Source organism: Echinops telfairi, unplaced genomic scaffold (genome assembly GCF_000313985.2).
Source record: "Echinops telfairi isolate 266 unplaced genomic scaffold, ASM31398v2 ScPeMD7_2;HRSCAF=8, whole genome shotgun sequence".
In the NCBI taxonomy this organism is placed as follows: Eukaryota; Metazoa; Chordata; class Mammalia; order Afrosoricida; family Tenrecidae; genus Echinops; species Echinops telfairi.
In genome coordinates, this window is record NW_022103898.1 from 21672361 (window position 1) to 21679861 (window position 7501).

The following is a 7501-nucleotide window of genomic DNA, read 5'->3' on the forward strand; positions in this document are numbered from 1 at the left end:
TGTTTTGAGAATGATGATGGCAACAAATGTACAAATGTGCTTGACACAATGGATGTATGTATAGATCGTGATAAGAGTTGTACCATCCCCCAATAAAATGATTAAAAAAATAAAATAAAATAAAATACATTTTTTTAAGTCTCAGAAACCAACAAGGACAATTCTACTCTGTTATATGGGTTCTCTATGAGTGTTTTATTATAAATGATCTTTTTGTAGGGTTTCTAACCATTTTTTGGTCACTGTATCAAAATAAATTATATATATTAAACCTATATCCAGCCACCCCACTAATTTCTCTCTGTAATTCACACTGCCATCAAGTTAGTTCCAAATCATAGTGACCCTGTAGGACTATGAGTAAACTGCCCCTGTGGGTTTCTGAGGCTAACTCTTTATGGTTTCAAATGACTGCTTGTGCTGTTAGCAGCCCAATACACCACCGCTGCGTCACCAGGACTCCTTTGTAATTAGTATCATAGTTTTAGGGCTTTTGCTTTTATAATAATACTTTTGTTTCTTTGTAATATTTATATCGCTTCCCCACGATCAGTTCTAGAACATTTTCTTCTTTCTTGTACTCATTGTTATTCATATAATTATTTTTTTAATTGTGGCTAAAAATACACACAGCAAGACATTCTCCAATTCAACAACGTCAACACATATAATTCAGTGTCATTGCTTCTATTCCTCGCAATGTACTACCATTACTGATATCTTGTTCTGCATGGTTCCTCCACCATCAGCATAAACTCAATGTCCCTTAACCAAAAACTCTTCCTCCCTTAAACATGGCAACCATTAGTCATTTTTGGATTCTTCTTCTTCTTCTTCTTCTTCTTCTTCTTCTTCTTTTTAGTAGTTTTCTTGATACAATACATATCATACATTTCCATGGTTAAATCTCTTTTTAAAAGAATTGTATATACATCATCAGAGTCAGTTCTAATGCTCTCCCCGCTCCTTTTCTTTTTCTTAATGAACTCTCTAGAATTTAAGTACAATGCAAATAGAAGAGAGAGCAGGCATCCTTGTCTTGTTCCTGATTTCTTAAAGGAAGAGCATATATGCTTTAACCACTGAAGCGGGGTGGTTTTACTGTAATTTTTTTTAACATAATCTTTATAAACCTCTAAAAAGTCCCCTCTATTATTAGTTTTTCAAGAGGCATGTTTGGGTTTCATTTGTTTTTGCAGCTATAAAAGCAGAGGTTAGAGCAGGAGCTGACAAGCTACAGCCCAGTGGGCCATATCCTGTCTACTACCTGTTTCTGCATGGCCCATCAGTTAAAAATGCTTTTAATATTTTTACATGGTTGATATGTAAAAAAAAAAAAATCAAAAGAAGAACAGTGTTTTGTGATAGGTAAAACTCACATGGAATTCAGATTTCAGTGACCAAAACCGAATTGTCTTGGTACTCTTGTAAAGTGTTAAAAAGCAAGGATGTTACTTTGAGGGCTAAGGTGCGCCTGACCCAACCCATGGTATTTTCACTCGCCTCAGATGCATGTGAAAGGTGAACGTCGAATAAGGAAACACAAAGAATAATTGATGCGTTTGAATTATGGTGCTGGCAAAGAATATTAAAAGGACCGTGGAGTGCCAAAAGATCAAACAGACCTGCCTTCAAAGAAATACAACCAGAATACTCCTTCGAACATGTTATCAGGAGAGACCAGTCCATGGAAAAGGACATCATACTTGGCAAAGTGGAGCGGCGGCCAAAAAGACAAAACCCCTCCACAAGATGAATTAACACAGGGCTGCCACAATGGGCTTCAACTTCATAACAGTGATGAGGATGGTAAGTTTGCTACGAGTCGCAACTGACCCTGGGGCACCGGCAACAACACTGGTAGCAAACACGTGTGCTTGTCTTTTCTGTGACTGCTTTTGCACCACAAGGGGATAGACAAGTAGCCTTCTGCTTCCTTATCTCTAAAATGGCATGATTAGGCATGATTATCTTACCTCTTGAATTTTTGATGTTGTTGTTGTGTGCTGTCAAGTTGGTTCCAGTTCATGACAACCTGAATGCCCCTCAGAACGAAGCATTGTCCAGTCCTGCCTCATCCTCCCAGTTGCTGTTAGATTTGAGTCCATTGTCGCAGCTACAGTGTCGATTCACCTTGTGAGTCTTCCTCTTCTTCGCGGCCCTCCTACTTCCCCAACCATGACGCCCCTTTCCAGGCGTTGTTCCCTCCTGGAATCACGTCCGTAGTACGAGAGAGGAAATCTGTCCAGCCTCGCTTCTAAGGAGTATGCTGGTTGCCGTCCTCCCAAGACCAATGTGTGTATTCTTCTGACCTCCCAGAGCACGTCAGTGTTCTTTGCCAGCACCGTCGTCGCTCAAATGCCCCAATGCCTCGCCGCTCTCCCTTCTTGATAGTCCAGCTTTCACTTGCACATGAGGCAAGTGCAAATGCCCGACGCACCTTCGTCGTCCGGGTGACCACATTGCTCTTTGACACTTAAAAGGGCTTGTACAGAGAAGATGTGCCCAGGACAGCACAGCGGGGAATCGCTGTGGTCTTCTCACTGTGAGAAAAAGACTGAACAACCTCTTCCCATAGCCCTGCTAGCCCTCCCGCTTCTCCATTTCATCTCGCACAATAACTGCGAGGTTGGTATTTAGTGTTGTGATTCTTCTGATGCAACTCATCTTTGCGCCACAAAGCAGATTGTGATGACTTTTTTCAACCCGGAGCCTGTGCTGCTTCCTGTTGTCATGACCTTGCCTTCTTCATGTGGTTTCCTGAGTTTCGTGGTGGCTAATCTGACCCAAAGTCTGTACCAATATATTTAGTGTCCCCTCAAGACCCTTTGGATGCATGGGGAGCTCCGTTACTTTTTCTTCCTGAAGAAGTCTCCGGGAGTTTGGTAAGCTAATGCCATCTGGACATTTTTCACCAGTCCTTCTTGCGTCAGTGTCTTAGTTTCCCAGAGCTGACATAACAAAATACCACAAAGGAAGTGGCTTTAAGGGACAAAGAAGTTGCTGTCTCACCGTTCTGGAAACTAGAAGCCTGAATCCAGGGTGCCAGCCGAGCCTGGTCACTCTGCCCGCTCTAGGGCGAGGTCTTCGGTGTCGCTCGCAGCTGCTGGTGGGCTGGGCAGTCCTTGTCTCTCAGCTGCATCTGCACATCTGTGTCCTTGGCTCCGTACCGGTGTTCACCTATTCAAGGGTACCACTCCGAGGGGGCAGAACCCACCCGGCTCCAATCTGTGACTTCACGCACCCACTGCCTAGAGCCAAGGCTGACTCACAGCCACCCCCTTTGGGTTTCTGAGACGGTAACTGTTCACAAGCGTAGAGAACGCAGTCTTTCTCCTGCGGAGCTGCTGGTGGTTTTGAACTGCCGACCATACAGTTTGCAGCCCAACACATAACCACTGCCTCACCAGGGTTCCCACAACCTAGCTAACTGATCATTTCGTCAAAGAAAAACCTCGTTTCTTCACAAAGGACAGGGGTTTGGACCCTCATGTATCTTTTGGGTAGGAAAACAATTCAATCTAGGTAACTGTTGTTGATCGTTGCTGTTAGATGAGTTCTGACTCTGATCACAACAGAATGAAACTGGGCCCAGTCCTGCCCTATCCTCACAAGGGTGGTTCTGTTTGGACCCATTGTCGCAGCCACCGTGCCCATCCACCTTGTCGAGGGTCTCACTCTTTTTGGCCCCTCTACTTTACGAAGCAGGATGTCCTTCTCCAGAGAGTGGCCTATCAGAGTCTACTGCACGGCTTAACTATGGATTCAACCCATAGCCTGGTAATCATTGTTATGATGTCTGCTTTAAAGTATGTTTGCAGATTTCCAAATGTATGAGATTTTGACTTTATCCATTTGCTGTGGTTAGCTAACTCAAGTGCACGTGGTCCTGGATGATGGTCTGTATATCAATATTAAGACCTCTTTTCTTCCTTAATAAGTGAAAAACATCTATGCAAATTTGTATATTGCTTAAGTACTGAATACAGGGTAATTATGCCTGTTGCAGGGTGGGGAATTATTTAATAGGACTCTGCCAGCCATGGTCTTTGTGACTCTCACCAAATGACCTTTGCTGATGGGTGTGGCAAGAGAAGGTGGGGGAAAATACCAATAGAATGAAGTTGTGTGTAGTCCTTGACAGGGTGTATTATGATTGGCATCGTGCTAGGTATAAAACGAGCCATCTCAGAATCAAGTGGGGAATCTCATTACCAGTAAAGGAGAAGAGCTAGGATGTGGAGCTCCTCCTTCCGGCCCTGACATCCCTGTGCAGTGAGCCTCCTTGCTTCAGGAGATAGCTTTGGGCCCAGAGGAGTGACAGAGGGAAGCAGAACCAGGAGGTAGGGAATCAGACAGACTGGTGGACTGCTCGGGTCATAGAGCTTAGTGCTTTGGGGCAGGAGGTGGACTTGTGGAGTGGGATGATTCCAAGCACTTAATTGAGGGAACTAGTGCTAAGAGCCTTCAGGCTAAGGCTTATAGTGGAGTGGCATGCCCTTGGGGCATTTATTGGTAGCCCTAAAAAAAGCTTTGCAACATTGTGGGAGAAAGACAGGGATTTCTAGACCTATCAAAGTTCCAGTATCAGAAATTCCACAGGGGCAGTTCTACTCTGCCCTATAGGGTCGACATGAGTCAAAATCGACTCTGTGGCAGTGAGTTTGCTGTGTGTGTGTGTGTGTGTGTGTGTGTGTAGATGGAGGAGATCAGACTTGGCACTTGCATCTCATTCCCTCAAGTTATCAAATTTTAAAATTAAAGATACAATAACATTTTTCCTCAAGCTTCTTATTAGTCCAAAATTTGTCATTCAGCATCCTAAGATCCATAAACTCAGAGGTGAGCAAGGATTGTGGGATCATGTAAATTAACCATCATGAGAGAGAAGATGGAAAGAATACACAGAGTCACTGTACCCAAAAGAAGTAGTCGACATCCCACCACTTCAGGAAGTAGCTTATAAGCAAGAACCAATGCTGCTGAAGGAAGAAGTCCCAACTGCACTGAAAGCAACAGCCAGTGACGGACTGCCCATCGGAAGGTTTCAGAAAGCCGAAGAACACAAGCATTCACTTGGCTGTGCCAGAAAATTTGGACGACAACTCCTTGGCCAACTGCCTGGAAGAGATCCTTTTTGTCCCCATTCCAAAGAAAGGTCACCCAACAATAGGCTCAAACTATAGAATGATATGATTGATATCACACACAAGTAAAATTTTGCTTCAGACCATCCAACAATGGTTGCAGCAGCGCATTGACAGAGAACTGCCAGAAGTTCAGGCCAGATTCAGAAGAGGAAGTGGAACAAGGGATAGCCTTGCTGAAGTCAGAGGAATCTTGGCTGAAATCAGAGATTACCAGAAAGATGTTTACTCGTGTTTCATTGACTATGCTAAGACACTCAGCAGTGTGGAGCATAATGAACTGTGGATCACCTCGGGAAGCATGGGGATTCTGGACCACTTCATTGCGCTCTGGTGGAACTTGTGCATGGATCACGAGGCAGTTGTGCAAACAGAACTAAGAACTGCTGCATGGTTTAAAATCAGGAAACGTGTGTATCAGGGTTGTATCCTCTTACCCTACTTGTTCAATCTGTATGCTGAGCAAGCCACCAGAGAAGCGGCATTATATGGTGAAGAATGTGTCTTCAGGATTGGAGGACAGCTCATTAACGACCTGCCATATGCAGATGACACAACCTTGATGCACTTGCTGAAAAAGATCAAGGATTGGAGCCTTCCGTATGGATTACAACCCAATGTGAGGAACACTCAAATCCTCATAACTGGACCAAAAGGTAATATGATGCATGGAGAATGTTGAAGTTGTCAAGGATTTTGTCTTGCTCAGTTCCATAATCAATACTCATGGAAACAGCAGTCAAGAGGTCAAAATGCACATTGCATTAGGTAAATCTGTTGCACAAGAGCACGTTAGAGTATTGAAAAGCAAAGGTGTTACTTTGAGAACTAAAGTGCGCCTGACCCAAGCCATGGTATTCTCCATCGCATCAGATGTATGTGAAAGTTGGACATCAATTAGGGAAGGCCATAGAAGAACTGATGCATTTAAATTGCGGTGCTGGAGAAGAATATTGAAAGCACATGGACTGCTGAAAGGACAATCTGATCTGTGTCGGAAGAAGGGCAGCCAGAGTGCTCCTTACAGGTGGGGATGGCAAGAAGAGGTCTTACAGACTTTGGATAGGTTGTCAGGAAAGAGCAGTCCCTGGAGAAAGATAATGTGTTTTCTAAAGTGGAGAGGCAGCGACAAAGAGGAGGGCCCTCAACAAGGAACAATTGTGAGGATGGCACAGGACCGTGCAGTGTTCTGTGCTGTTCTGCAGAGGGTCACTCTGGGTCAGGGCTGACTCAATGGCTCCTATCAGCAACAACATCTGATTTTCTGAGTACGGAATTGAACTAAGTGTTCTAGCTCTGTACTTTCATCACATTTATCACTTTGAAATCATCTGTTGACATAATTATGTCCCCCACTAGGCTGTGTATTAAGGTCTTAATTTTGCTGTAAACGTATTATCACAAAATTAGTCTTTTTAAAGAAACACTTTCATGGACACATAATCCACATATACAATTCAATCGCTTAATCATATCAAGAAAAGTTGTACAATCATCACCACAGTCAATTTTAGAACACTTTTTTCTTTCTTGTACTCATTGTTATTAGCTCCCTATTTGCCCCCAACCTCCCCTGCTATGCCCCTAAGAAATCATTACTCCAGTGTTGTCTCTATAGACTTACCGATCCTGAATTTCATATACAGGAAAACATACACAACAACAACAACAAAACTAACAGCAATAACAAAGTAAAAGAGAAAAAAAAACACCCCAACAGAAAGCAGAAAACATTACAAACTAGAAGAAATTTAAAATGGGTAACCCCCCCCCAAAAAAAACCCCACCTCACTGCCATCGAGGCAATGCTAACTCACAGAGACCAGACTCCCCGTGGGTTTCTGAGACTTGCACTGTTCACAGGAGTAGAGAGTCCAGTCCTCCCTGGGAGCTGCTGGTGGTTTCAAACTGTTGGTCATGTGGATTGCAACCCAACTCATAACCACTACACCTCCAGGGCTCCTAAAATGGGTCAAAAGGGAGATCAAGCGATAGGCTGTTGCATTTAACTGCATCAGCAATAGTCCACTCTCCGATGTACTCTGCATGACAGCAAGGCTATCTCGTCCCTGGTCCGTGGTCAGAGGGGATTTGTGTGAAAAGCCTTGGTATCAGAGAACATTGTAAAGTCCCTTATGGTATAAAGACTTAGGTTAAAATGTAACAGCTTACTGATCTCCCTTTTGACCATTTAAAAGTTTTTCCCATTAAAAAAAATGAAGGAGAAATACACCTGGACAAAACCAAATTAATTTTCTCAGTTCTGAAGGTCAGAGGTCCAAAATCAGTGTCACTGGCTAAAACCAAAGAGGACTCTGAGAGGAGAAATTTTCCAACTTCTATTCCTTATTCCA